Source organism: Numida meleagris, chromosome 20 (genome assembly GCF_002078875.1).
Source record: "Numida meleagris isolate 19003 breed g44 Domestic line chromosome 20, NumMel1.0, whole genome shotgun sequence".
Classification (NCBI taxonomy): domain Eukaryota; kingdom Metazoa; phylum Chordata; class Aves; order Galliformes; family Numididae; genus Numida; species Numida meleagris.
This window is the reverse complement of record NC_034428.1, coordinates 1,702,291-1,716,871: the sequence shown is the minus strand read 5'-3', so window position 1 is coordinate 1,716,871 and position 14,581 is coordinate 1,702,291. Positions and strand designations below refer to the sequence as shown.

Below are 14,581 nucleotides of genomic sequence, written 5' to 3'. Positions count from 1 at the left end.
CGTTGGAGATCTTCACTTGGTTCAGCATGCTAGGGGATACTTTCTCACCTAGTCAGATCTGGCACTGCTGCTCGGTGAGCAGATCTGGGGAGCTCCATAGGTGGAGTCTGCTCCTTCCTCAAATCCTAAAGACAAGCATTCAGGACAGGACCATGCAGAACGGCTGCTGGGGTGATGCAGCCCTCCCTGGGCTGCACTCTGAGGGCAGGCTGGCTGCTGGGACTGCTTGTGCCGTGCTACAGCTCCAAGAGAAGTAAAATAAAAATAAAAAAGAACCACCACCACCAAAAAAAAAGAACCAGAATCAGAGGGTGCAAAACAGAGGTATTTGGAAAATCAGAAACACATTTTTATAAAAAAGGAGCGAGAAGTCTAGAGAATTTCTGAGTATTATATTTTACAAACTCTTAAGATTTCCAGAATCTCTTTACAAGGTGCTGGGGCTCTGCAATGTCCACTCCTGCCTGCGAAACTTTGCCTAACCTGGAAAGTACTCAGGAACAAGGTAGATCTCATTAGAAACAAGGCAAAGTAGAAGCTGCAGTGATGACCTTCACACAGGCCTCAGACAGCACAGGAATGATTAACAGGCAGAGGCCTGGAGGACAGACCTTCCATCCTTAGCACTCCAGGTGGGCTGCTTCTGCTGCACAGAAATGAAGTGTTGGGATGTCAGCTTGTGTAAATCAGTGCCTCCCCAGTGAAGTCAGTGGGCCACATTCATAACTGCTGTGAGCTTGCAAAACATCATGAGGGTCAGCAGAGTCACACACTGTTACAACCACCTGAAAAGCTGACCTGAACTCCACTGCCAATATCAGAGTATGTATTACTCATGGCCCTCCTTCACATTCATCCTCTACTCAGAGAAACTCACAGGGTCACGATTATTAGCAATGGTAACAAAGCTTACATCCAGTTACTGTGTGACAAGAGGCAGTCCATAAGAACTTTTTAACCTGACAATTACTAATGCTGCCCATTTGCAAGATAAGCGTAAGCAAGGCATAAGCCATATCCACAACACTTCAGACCTAAGAAAAACCACTACACATACTCCAGTCAGACTGAATGCAGATCTGAGAAGACGAATGCCTCCATATAATGTCATTCTCCAACTAGATTAACTCAAAAATGATGCAGAGAAACAACTGCTCCCAAATCAGATGTGTAGACATGTACGCACGGAGACATACATACACTTCTTGCTAATTGTCTCCATGGAACCTCTAAATATCCACTGACATTATTATAAATCCTTCCTTCCTGCAAGCCAGCATTCCCCAGCCCGTTCCATCTCTCACTTCCCCCACAAAAATGACAGACTGACTCTAATCTCCCACCTGCATAAATCTCCTACAGACAACCACAAATATTTTAGCTATGCTGATTTATGGAAGCAAGAGCAAGACTAAACCAGGAGATATATCCTCCATGCACAATGACTGATGGCTTGCTGCAAATCTTTCCATTTAAAGCACTGTCACTTTTGCAGTTCCGTAGAGAGAGAGAGAAAAGAGGAATAAAATAACACTCAATAATGCAACTTATGGCAGCTCCTGGGGAAAAAAAAAAAGCATTTGTGCAATCTGATTTCTTCCAAGTTTTCCTGCAGAAAATCCTTGCTTCTAATTGAAGAAATTCTGCTTGTGAAAACAGCTGCAAGACCCCCAAGCTTTCCGCCTCTCCCCCCTCCTCCAGCCATCCCACTTTCTGACTTTAACTGACTGTGGCAGTCTTGATTTACAGCACATGGGAAGATGACTTCTTAACCGTTGCTACGCTTACTGACGTTGCACACTTTAGTATCCATGGACCGAAAGCACGGATGATTCCAGAATTCCAGAAAAGTGAATGGAAAGAACCTTCCTGAATTCAGCGGACTAAGCTCTGAAGGCCACTAGGTACAGGCAACTCTCCTTTACCTCAGCAAATACCCTTCATAGCTAGCTTTAGTCTGACAAGACCAGGCCCATTGAATTTATGTCCCACAAGCAGAAAAGACACAAACTGCCCAAGAGACCTGTCAGCATTTGGCTCAGCATCCTCATGCTGTGTAAGGGCCCCAAGGAGGCAAGAGGGTTCAGAAGAGATTGAATTCATTTAGCTGCTCTGAGCTACGCTGTTTTAAGATGTTTCCCCTTTAGTGTTTTGCACCAGAACATCAATAGGGCCAAGTCCTGCTGTTGTGGCAACACATTATCAGTCCTCTGCTGAGTGCTGGTAGCTGCAGTTTCAAAGAAGCGTGCTGAGACCTGGAGTTAGAGAGCAAATCACAAGGGTTCTGTGCTCCTGGCTCCAGTGACACCATCTTCCTAGTAGCATTTCCTCTTCGGCACCTTCCTTGTGCTCTCCGTGCACACCTGCCAGAAGCCCTGATTTCACCTGCTATCACAAGCACCCAGTGGTAATGTCCGAGCAAACAGCTGTGTGCTTCCTGCTCCACTATGACTGGTAAAGACGACCTTACAGCCTGACCACAGACCATACTACTTTTGGTGAAGTCTGATATTCAACTGATGTACCAAAATTTTGCTGGGAACAAATCATCTACATTATATCACTTTCTGGCTTCGAGATACTAGCTGGAAAAAGAAGAGGGAGAAAAAGAAAAGAGGGAAGGACAGTTGGTCGAAAAGAAAAGCAGCGGACATTTTCTTTCTTTGGAACGGAAAGCAACACATGCACATCTGAAATGTGACGGTTATTTTCGGGCCTGTTACATGGTCTACACGGTCTATTATATAGAATTTGGGACTAAATATCCTCTCCGTCTCTGTGAATAATCACTTCCGTTCTTTAGGTCTTATCTTCCTCAGTCAGTAAAACGGAGAAAATTTTATATACCCTCTTAAAAATGCATGCAATGACCAACCTTTCTGTAAGAGCTAATTTTGCTATATCGTTAATAAAGGAAGAGACCAGCTGCTGAGTATCTCAGGACACGTTCCCATCCGTATCAGTGACAAAGTTGTACATGCTTCTTTAGGGTTCCCATCCAACACTCAGTACTGAAACTTGAGAATACCTGTTTTCCCAGGAAAATTAGTATTCTCTTGCTAGGAATAAAACAAAACAAAACAGTAGTAACACTTTGTTTTTAACCAGCTTAAAAATCCGACTTAAAGAGGTGAAAACCAAGTCCTTATTTAAAAGGGAACAAAAAAATGGCAGTGACAGACGCTCCACGAAGACCCCAGGATGCAGATACACAGTGGCTTTGCTCTAAAACTAACTGTAAAGTTTCTGCAGATTCCCTTTGTGTTGCTTGCTTGAAGTGGAGAAACAATGCTTGTGTTCAGCATTGAATTTTTAAAAAAAGTACAAAAAGGTGTAAAGAAGGTAAATCAGGAATTTGAAGTTTGGCAGTGGGATAGAACCATCACCAACATGAGGGCAGCACGCTTCCATTCCAACTGTCTTATAGCGTGCAAAACTTTGCAGCAGGTATGTCAGGCTGACAGCAAGTGGCTTGGGAGAATTCTGTTTCAGTTTGTACAATTTCAAGTACAAAACAGTAATTTCTCAGATCTGTTCAATAAGGCAGACGCCGGTGAACTGCACTATTGCAAATTGCACGCCTGTATAAGGACGCATCAGCACAATGAGGTTCACATTGATGCTCCCGAGGTGATACTTTGTTCTTTGCATCTTAACATGCATACTGTCTGTGGCTGTACTGCGACTGCAAAGTTGAGTTAGAAAAAAGATTGATTCTGCTAACACAAAAATTGAAGGCACAGTCTTTGACAAGCACAAATTGTAATTAATGTACTTGCTGTGAAGTAGCTGCTGCCAGGAAAAAATGAATAGGAATTTGGCTTAAATAGCCTAGAAATCAAAGAACAGTTCCAAAGAGGTCTATGTAAAAAGCTGTATGGTAGCAACTCGCAGGGAAAAATAGAAAGGTCTTAGCCAAACCATGAAACATCAAGGAAATGGAAAAGAGGAAAAAAAGAAAAGTTTTCTGTTGCTTTTGTATTTCCATTCATCTTCCTTTGGACACCTGGACAATGATTTCAAATAATTGTACATAACACTACTGAAGCCTTCGGTGATGTGCGAACCCAAACCTTTCGTGTCAGAACAATAAAAAAATAGTTATACAATAATATTATCACTATGTCAGGAACACATGCACACAACGTATAAATAGATGTTGTGGTCAAGGTTCAGGAGCCTGCCAGACACAAGAAGATATAGAATATCCTCTCTAAAACACCCAGTTCAAATTCTGTATGTTATTTACAATGAATCTGAGTAACTTTTGCTGAAAATTCTTGTATTTCCCCCAAAAGTATGCCTGAGATCAAAAATTGTGTTCACACATGCACGCACACACAAGATAAAATAAAGGATCCAACATTTACTGACTTAAAACAAAAATCACTTCCACCGACAGCTGAAGCATGATGCTACAGAGAGGCACTCTGATTTAGACCCAACATGCACCACCTGTGTTTTCTGCGTGGAAGCCACTACTGCTCACACAGAATGAAGCAGGTGATCTCTGTACTCCACATTGTGGGGGCCAGAATGATAAAATACATGAGGGGTCCGCAGAGTCTTAGCAATTCATAGGCTTGACCTACTTCAAAGAAAAGCAGGCAGGGCAGTGGCAGGTTCATGCTGTGAAGAAATTGTTGCTGCTCCAACCCACCATGCCAGATCGTAGGATGCTGCTGTGAGGTCACCCGCACAGATCCAACTACAGAATTCAAAGACACAAAGTGACCTATTTTATGTCTGGTTAGGAAATACGACGCTAGGAATAGCATCCAGACAAGTGCCTGGTCACGGACTGCAGGGAAAGCTCAGCACAGACCTCCCCAGCACTGCCTGCATGGCTTTGTGTTGGAAACTCGCTGAGCATACAACCGTGCTCACTTTTAACATATTAGTTGTTTTCATGAGACATTTACAGAGCACGTAGAACCAGGACAAACCACGCAAGTCTCAGCTCAGAATACTGTCAGACAAAAGTAACTCCTTAAAGAAATGTACTTAGGCCAGAAATTAAACCAGGGCTATGATTATAAAATTAAATAGTGAACAGCAGCCTGAAAGGTTTCTGGAATTTCAGGAGGAGGTCGAGTTCTGAATTAAGAGCCAGGAATTTCAAACTGGAAGCAGCAACTCATGACAATTCAATTCTTCCCGGCCAGTAACCCCTTCACAAATAAGGCGGTGTACGTTCATGGTTCACTACCAAGAATTATGAACAATTTTTCAAATCAACTCCAAATGATGATGTCACCTGGGGGCAAAACCAGCATAGGCCTGCTTGCCTGACAAATGAACCGCACCCTCAAAAAGCAGCAAGCGTGCCCCCAGAAGAACTTCTCTCTACTCTGACATTCTGCCATAAACACAAACTCTATCGTCCTGTTCTGACCATCAAGCTCTTGGAACAGAAAATATGGAGCCCATTTACTACAGCAACCCCCATCTCAGTTCTCCTTGCTTCCTCCTGAAGGCTGCGTGATCTCACTGCTAAATTATTGACCTTGGTTCTGCACACAAATGGGTACCTACTAGCTAACACTTCTCTTGGCATCCAAACATTTTTAGTTTTGCCTTTAAAAACAGCTTGTGAAATGGAGAAGCTGGGAATGTTTTCTGGGCAGAGAAGAGGAAAATGTATTTCAAAATGAGTTACAAAACTGCCATTTCAAACACCAAGGGGAAAGGTTCACAAAAGAGAACAGTGTACCGTCTTTTGCACTTGTAAGTGAAATTCTGATAAACTGAGGGAACCTGTCACACTGCAGCCTGGATTATTCCCCCTGAACAGGCACCAAGGGCACCACCAGTCAACTCTAGGTGTGGACTCTGCATGCCAAGAGAGACAGATTTCATAGCATCAGCTGAGAATGCACGTGCCTGCTTCTGTTGCTCCAGGCTGCAGAACTGGCATTCTAACAGGGAGACTTCAAAACTGAACTTCCCTCGAAAAAAAAGGGCTGGATGGTTCAGATCAAAAGAAAATAAATCAGAAAAGCAAACAAACGTACTCAGTAAGCCAAGTTTCACCACAAAAAGCAGCATGGATACATATCTTAAGTAAGCCACGGCCAACCTACGCTGCATGTTAACAAGCAGAAAGAGTAAACTATGCTGGATATTCCACTGAGTTAAATGATATAATAACACTAGGTAATACAGCACACTTACAAAATCTTTCATAAGCTTTAGTACTGTATTTAACTCACCTGAGAACTCTCAACAGTTGTTAATACACCTTCCAGCCATCCAATTAGGGTAGAGGAATGGTACAACGCTAGTAATTAATTTCAGAATCTTACAAAAAGCGACCATGATTTTTTATTCTCTTTTTAAAGAAAACAAATACCATAGCAGACATCTACAATATTTCTCTATCAGTGGTACTGGGAAAACACTTGCACACCAAACAGGCTGAAATCTGCCTAAGACTAAATCCGAAACAGCTCACAGGACTGATAGAAGTATTTCTTAGATAGTCACAGACAACTGGGAAGGTCTGTTACAGGTTTTATTTTTGGCTTGGTTAAATGTGATATATAAGATTATCGGCTGTACTACAGAGAGATAAAGCAGTAGAGTACAGAGACAAGATCTGGGCTATTTAATGAAACACCTTCTGTTAAATCTGAGCTACATAAAGGGACCAGATCCTGCAAGCCTCCACAGGCCCAAGCTGAGGGCTGTTGCCTGTATCTATCAAAGACAACTTACCCAGGCACAAAATTCTCCTCCTCTTTGAATAAAACCAGTAAGCAGATGGACATAACTACACCAAGACCTCGGAAGACATGGATCCCCTTTCTGACTTGCTACCAGTATCAGTTCAGGACTCATCTCAAAAAGGTCTGACCTCCAGAGCTGCTCAGCACAGCTAACTGTCTTGCAACAGGCACTGTTTAGAAGTAAAACCTACTGAAAATGGATTGTGGTCATGTGGGAAAGACGGGACGAACACGGAGCCTTGTAGGCATTGGGAAGCATCTCAGCCATACAGCAGAACAAGACAAGATCTCATGCTGTGTAATCTGCACTTCTGTGGCTTCCAGATTTTCAGCAGTACACTGAAAGGTAACGTGGGGAAGCAGCTCACACAAACTCACCCAGATAACTCCTGAGCTCAACTCGTGGCTGTGATACCAGCTATTTATTGCCAGTTTTGCCAGATCCCTTATCCCGATCTCTGCATATAAAATAGATTTCATAATAGCTTCACATGCATTGAGGGAGCAAGATGAGCACGCAGAGGTGAAATCAGGTTTGCAAAGCAATTCAAAACCCTTCAGCTGCAGACACTGAAGAAAAGTAAATATTCAACATGTTAGACTCCTGTGACTTTAAATGGACTCCAGATGGTCCAAAAAGCTTTCAGCTGCTTTGGAGGTTTTCCTCTATTGTAACTGTGGAGTTCACACATTCAACTGTCCTTTTTCTTGAACCAAGTTAATTTCTCTTACTACTGCAATCACAAAGCGTGATGTATTGCTTAAATCCAAGTTCTTGGCCTGTGTATTGCGGTCACCAGAAAAAAAGCAGTCTAATTCTCTGCAAGGTAGGCCAACTCCGTATAACCTTGTAAATGCCAAGAATGGTGAACAGGGCCTGAGAAAAGGAGAATATATTATTTCACTGCGCAGATAAATAGCTAAAACTGAACTGCTTGCAGCAGGGAAGGAAGTCATATCAGACATCTCCCCGTGATCTTGGCTCTTCCTACACAGATCCTCACCCTCCATACTAACTCACATGGAACAGGAATATTGAAGCAACTGCTGCGCTTGTCCACCGAGACAAGGAGCAAAGGGCTTGAGCAAAATGACCACGGGTGCAAGTTGCTGATACTACAGGGTAAACTTGGCCATCTTCTCTGTTCGGCCAAGATAATCGACCTCACTCACAATGTAAGGCAAAAAGAGGCTTTCTGAAGAAAGAATTAAGAGATCTGAAGTAGAGATTCATGTTGTAAAAATGTTGGCCCAAGTGGCATCTGCCTGTCCGGTAATTCCTTCTGTCTTTTATCTTCTGAACCGTGTAATAATGTGTGACTAATATCAGTCCTCCTACTTCTTCAGCCTAGTCATTTTAGCTGGTATTTTAAAGCGTACCACACTATGTGCTGACTTGCCTCCACCCTCTGCTAGCTTTCCTGTTCTAGAGAGAGACAGAGAGAGAATGACTCATCCATCTCTCCTACTATTCAAGCATTTTAAGCAAATTTGAAGGAAAGTTTTAAAGGTGCTCTCTTGATTTGGGGATGCCTAGGTGGGGTTTTCTTTTTCTGTGTGCTTGTTTATGCAGCGTCATAGGTAATTTTCCAACCTTTACGATGCTTAGACATTTCAATAATTCATGAACCTGTCTGACCCCAACAAACTGCCATTTGAAAATGTCAGAGGTACCCACTACTATAGGCATTTGTGGATGCCTATTGGGAAGGTGGAGAGGCAGGGTAAAGATGATAGATACAGGTTGCTAAAAGCAATGGCCAGTTTGTGCACCATTTGGCAGCTGTAACTAACAACTGAGGCAGCAGAAAAGAGAAAGTGAATAAGTGTGTAAGGCATTTTAGACCTGATACCAATACTAACTGACTTCAGAGTGTTGGGAAGAAATAATGTAGACTGTTGTTTAACTTCCAGCATACTAACGCTAAACTTAAACGCAAAATATTTTATCACAAACTTGGGGAATTTTCAAGAGGTAACCATACAGTGCATGCAAGACCAAAAGGTAGAAGAGCAATCAATCCCCAAATGAACAAATCAATCATAAAACTGTCGGGAAACTTGGACTTAAAATTTTTGTGAAATTTGAGCTACTTTGGAAGTGTAGACTACCATGAAGTGCTGGTTTTTTGCTAGATGTTTTCACTGCAGGTCAGCTCTTGACCTCATACACAATCTAGGGAAAAGCACAACCCCTGGAGAAGGGCAGCTTGCTCAGTGGCACCTACTGTTGTCCCCGGGACAGCTGCTTTAAGAAACCAAGTTGGTTTCTTCCCTCCCAGCATGGATTTGGAAGTGCTTGTTTTTCTGGAACTCAACCATCTAGGAAAGACCTATGAGGATAAGGGGAACAGGGACAAAGGAATTTATGCTGGACAGCTTGCTGCAGGGGCTAAGTTTTCTTATGTCATACTTTAGGATCCCTACCTCATACTGAGGTACACTGGCAACCTCAGTTTTAGGCGAAGATAAGTGGCTGCAGAACCACCATTTTTTCTCAACACAAAACCACACAGCCTGCCTCTAAAACAACCCCAACGTGGATACCAGCAGTGCACACCACCAACCTCCCCTGCTTGTTCACTTCCTGGCCAGAACCTCACACTAAGGCCGGGGGAGGACCGGGTCAGTGCTGCTTTGACCTGGGCTGCCCAGCAGCCGCTCTGCGGGCACAGCAGCACTGCGTGGGCGCTTCATGGGTGTTCCCTCCTCATCCTGGCACCGCACAGACTTCTCAGAGAAGGAAGTTCCTGCTTCGCAGTTGGCTCTTCTGCTCTCAGAACCAAATGCAAGTGCGACCGAGATTTCCTTCTAAGGGCTTTTTTTAACGGCTCAGCTACTTTCCTTTCATACAGCTTTCCATGCGCAATCAGCTTCCAAACACAGCTGCAGCCTTTCTTCCATCCTCACGCCCCTCAGCAGCACCAAGAAGACATCCTCGTTACACAAAAAAGCGATGCTGCTTCCGGCGAGAGCCAAGCGCAGCTCTGGGAAGGAGCCCGCCCGCCCCGGTCCCGGCCCGCTCCCTCAACGAGATGGCGGCCTCCTCAGCCGCGAGGCGTCCACCCGCGCGCTGCCCCGGCGGGGCCCGCCAAGGCGGGACAGGGAGGCGGAGCAGCGCTGGGCGCGGAGCTGCCCCTACGCGCGGCCCCGGGCTGCCGCCCGCTCCCTGCCGTCAGAGCGGAGGCGCGGCCCCGTGCCCGCCTCGGCAGCACCCCCTGGCGGGCGCCCCGCGCTGCAGGCGGTGTCACAGCCCCGCGGGGCCTCGGCCGCCCCTCGCTGAGGGGCTCACGGACCCGTAGCGCTGCCACGCGCCCCCCCCACCGCCATTTTAAGCACCTGGGTGTTTCAAAACCAAGCGAACGCGGGATAAAAATTAAAAGGCCGTGTCCTGCAAAGCTCGGATCAGCGCTTGCACTGCAGGATGGTACCCCGAGCGGAGCTCTCAGGCACGCCCGATCTCCGGTCCGGCTCCGGGCACAGAGGCCGCCCGCCTCCTCGCAGCTTCGGTGCAGTCAGCGCGCGCGAGGAGCTGCGAGAACGTTCTGCTGCAGCTCCCTGCCCCGAACCCCGGCTGCGGCTGCCAGGCCTGAGCCTCGCGGCACAGCTCTGAGCCCGCACGTGGCCGTGACTCACCCCAGCGCCTGCCGGGTCATCAGACCGTGAATACCTTGTTATTTATTTATTAAAGCTTCTAAAGAATAAAGAAGGGAAAAGCAAACGGCGTCAATACCACCAGCCTGTCTCCCCGCTCCTCATAGGCCGAACTATTTGTCTGACCCGGGATGCGGTGTTTTTATCACTTAGAGATCGCAGGTTCGATTGTGAAGTCTGGGCTGATGGCTGCCTGGATAATTTGTCTCTCAGCTCAGAGAGAAATGATGGAAGTCAATTTGACAGCTGTGAGGCTCCCCAAGGATTCCAGACCCAAAGTGCACAGAGCAGTGACAGACGTGGCAGCGCTCTGCATATCAATGAGGCTGTGCCTGGGAATAATGCTGAGGCAATACAAATTGCACGTGTTCAGCTGGAAGGTTATCACTATCATTACAGTTATTAATTATTGTTATTATTACTTCTATTATTAAGACAAAAAAGCCAAAAGCTCCTCTTGGTCTCGTAGAAAATAGATGAGTTCCCTGTTCTGACCTACACACTGCCCTCAATTTCGTGCAACAGCAGCAGTGTAAGTGGAACTAGAGGGTTAAGATGATCTGGCACCATAGAAAGCTACAAAGCTTTCTGCTACTTAGAAGAGGAATAGTTGGACTGAGATCAGTGAAGAAATTGGTTGAATTTGGACCTAACTTTCCCATGTCTTGTACTGAGTGCTGCAAGTGAAAACTCAGTTAATTTCCCCTCTCACAGCAACGGTTGCTGCCCCATAGATCTGTAAATCAGTCAGGGCACGAGGCAAGGAAGGATGGGAACCAAAATGCAAGAATGCAGTAGAGGTAGTTCTCCTGGTGTGCATTCAGACCAACACCACAGATCTATTGAGTTGGTAATTCCAAACTTTGGGCAGAACTTGGTCCTAAATATCTGCAGTCTCTTAGCTTAAAATAATAACATGCAAGTTCAACTACTTGGGTCCTTGGATGTAGGCATTCCTGGGAAGTCTTGGGCAGTTAGCCCAAATACTGTTAAAGTTGAAGTCAAATACAGCATTAATAAAATAAAAAAGAATAAAACCTCTAAGCTTAATTTCATATTCAAAACTATTCCTTTTTTGTCATACAAGAGATTAGAGGTCATTCAAAGCAACATACTAGAACCTGCTTACATAGCAAATTCATCCCTAAAGAAGTACATTTACAAGGGAAGCTAAAAGCTCAGTGGCAACACCATCAAATGAGTCAAAAGCAGCACAACTGTGTGACTAAAACTATGGTAACTGTATAGATATAACATGCAGTCCTGCTTTATTAAATGAAACCTCTAGTGAATCTGTTATCACCATAGTAACGCTGTAGTTATGACATGGAAACATGCTGAACTAGTTTGATATTAACATCTGGTTCGCATCTGCAGAGTTTCTTATTCACATTACTAAAATTATAATCCAAGCAGAGCAAAACTTAAGTAAGACTGCAGCTTTAAGGCCAAATTCTAGTCTCGGGTGCATTATATTCAACACGCAGGTCCATGATACATACCCTATTTCTGGATTTACAATTAGGGTCTTGGTGAGGTATAGAGAGGCTAGTTTGAGTATCAATATACACTGAGGATGTAAATGTGCACACACTGTGTTGCTGGTAATAATATCCAGGCAAAAAAAAAATTGGAAAACCATATGATGATTGCAACTGACCTTCTCAAGTGTTCTCCACAGCAACCCTGGTTTGCAGAGACATTTCAAAGCTACAAGCAGTTTCAAACACAGCTTGTTTTATTCTTATTTATTTTAAGCCACCTGCCACAACATTTTTTCTGTCTTCTTCCTCCCACATAAAGTGTGGCACTTTATTCACAAAACGGCACTGGCCTGAATACAAAGTTAGGAATTTTGCAGTCTGAGGAAAGTGATAGGTTTAAGGCTCAGAATCTACACACATTCAAGATAGGAAGTAGCTAAGTTATATCACTAGAAAGAGATATTCCTGGATTTAAAAAAATAGAAAAAGGGGAAAATGTTTTTCTTTTGGGCTAATAATATGTTGTGATATACAGGGTGCCTCAAATCCCAATATTCCTATATTAAGAGCTTCCTTAAAGAAGTGGTGGGGGAGAATAGTTACATTTCCTTTGCCACTGAGGCCTATGCATTTGAATTCTAGTAATCAAATCCTACATTTATAGATAGAAGAGGGAAACCAGTAAATATTCTCCCAGTTATTAAAGCCATTTCTTTTTTTGCAGGATATAGCACATACATATGGGATGAAGCGTTGCACACAATTCTATTCAAAACATGCCTATCCCTGCCTGAGCAAAGCTTGTGCTTGGCATAACACAATAGCAAAGATGGAGGAGCACCACATTTTTTTAAGAGAAGCCTGCAAATTGAAACACTCGTACTTTCCTCAATCTGTCTTTAACCAACTGAATAAAGTACCAAAAGTCAGTAGAAATAATCATATAAGTGAAGCCTGTAATACCAAATGAATCATATAAATAACATGGAAAAGCGTTGTATAATTTTCACCCCAAGAGTTAGATTGCATAGCTGTGTTCTCCATATGTCTTCCTTCTCGTTCTCATAACTGAGTATTATACCATATGAGAAGGCAGCACAACACAGAAACAAGAGTGACAGAATAGAATACAATTTCTAGTAGCAATTTGCTGCCTTAAAAACCACCATATAAACTAGGTATCTATTTCACTCGCGTGACATAACGAACGTATCCTCTACTTAGCTGATTCATGTTTATCTTCTATCATTACTAACAACCTATCTGCTACTCCTGCTTGATCTCAGTTATCTAATGCGAGCTGTTTAAACATATTTCTGCTTGGCAAACAAGTATTTTAATGCTTTGATGATCACAGCTGTTTGAGGTTTCATAAGTTACTTGTTGAAACCAAGAACCCTACAGTTGCAATGGAAGACATACACACACAAGCAGCAGCATAGCCTGGATAATATCATGACAGAATCAAGAAAACTAAATGCTATTTCTGCTTTTCATCTGCTGTGACCTTGTGCAAGCCCTTTTTAATGACCATGTTTGTTTTTCCATTTGTTAAGTAGGAGTTAACATTACCTTATTTGAAGCATTTAATTGAAGGCAGAACTCTGCAAATATACATACAACAGCTTTACTACTGCAGCTGTAAGACAGTCCCAATGCTATATAATGAATGTTCTAGAAGTTATTCTAGCCTCACCTATGACATGAAGTTGCTGAATAGCCAACAGAAGAATGCCTTCAAAGGCAAGATGCTCAGGGAGGTGTAGCTAATCTTCTGGAGAATATCTAATACACAGTCTATATTAAAGAAGTACAACCCCCAAATCTCCAAACACTTCAGGATTTATTCAGGTTTGTTATTTTTAATTATCACAAGATGGAAAATTGCACTATTCAATCAAATACTAGCTACAAGTCTAAAAAGTGGCTAAGGTGAGGTCTCATCCAAAACTATATCAGAGTTCTTGAGCTCCCTGAGACTTTTCTTCTCCTCCCCCTAAGGTAAGCCTGGGTCTGAGCATATTTGGGATTAATGGGGCTCAGCTGTCAGAGCTTGCCCTGCCTTAAAGCTTTGGAAAATACATTCAGTTTTCCTTTGTGTCTGCTACCATGTATGGTTTGGTGGAGCTTATGGGTGGCAAAAGGAGAGAACACTTAAAATCCAGGAAATGCACAGCCATGAAGCTTTCTGTTCCTTCCAGAGGCGCCTACTTATCTAACATAACATACAAAAGGCTCACATAGCCTAAACCAAGTGCTGTGCTTACAGCAGCTACTGAGAGCTCAAAGGGGCTTGCTGGATTCACAGATAACAAGTCTAGAAAGCACCTTCAGGGTCACTTCATCTGATTTCCTGCATAGCTAGGGTTAAACAATCCCACCCTGCAGTGACTGCCACTGAGGGTGATTCTTCCCAGCTGTGTCAGTAAGAACCAGCAAGCCCCAGTGCCACCTGTGCGAGGTAGCAGGTGGGGCAATTCTAGCACTAGTTTGGGAAGAGATTAACATTACTCATGTTTTACTTACTCTTATTTTCCACAGCCTATAATAAAGAGCATTATTTTGGCTCAAACTATTTCCACAGACTGAAATCTAGGCCCTGCCATGACAAGATGCAAGCAGAGAGAGCAGCAGCCATCACACCCTGCAAGTCCCAAACTGGGCATTTTTGTTAATAAAGAATGCCAATATATAATTAGCACAACTGACACCACC

General features: G+C 43.7%; 1 long non-coding RNA gene across 9 annotated transcripts in view; it reads right to left on the bottom strand.

Annotated features, from left to right (window-relative positions):
* LOC110408659 overlaps positions 1–14,581 on the bottom strand; it is a 116,034-nt gene that overhangs the window by 20,343 nt on the left and 81,110 nt on the right. Inside the window, exon 1 of one of the 9 annotated variants that reach the window (XR_002444479.1) lies at positions 10,068–11,147. The exons of 6 other annotated variants lie outside the window; for them this stretch is intronic. This is a non-coding gene — a long non-coding RNA (uncharacterized LOC110408659). Of the gene's footprint in view, positions 1–1,728; positions 4,974–10,067; positions 11,148–14,581 lie in introns of those variants that run through there. 2 more of the 9 variants (XR_002444475.1, XR_002444477.1) reach the window with 2 other exon arrangements.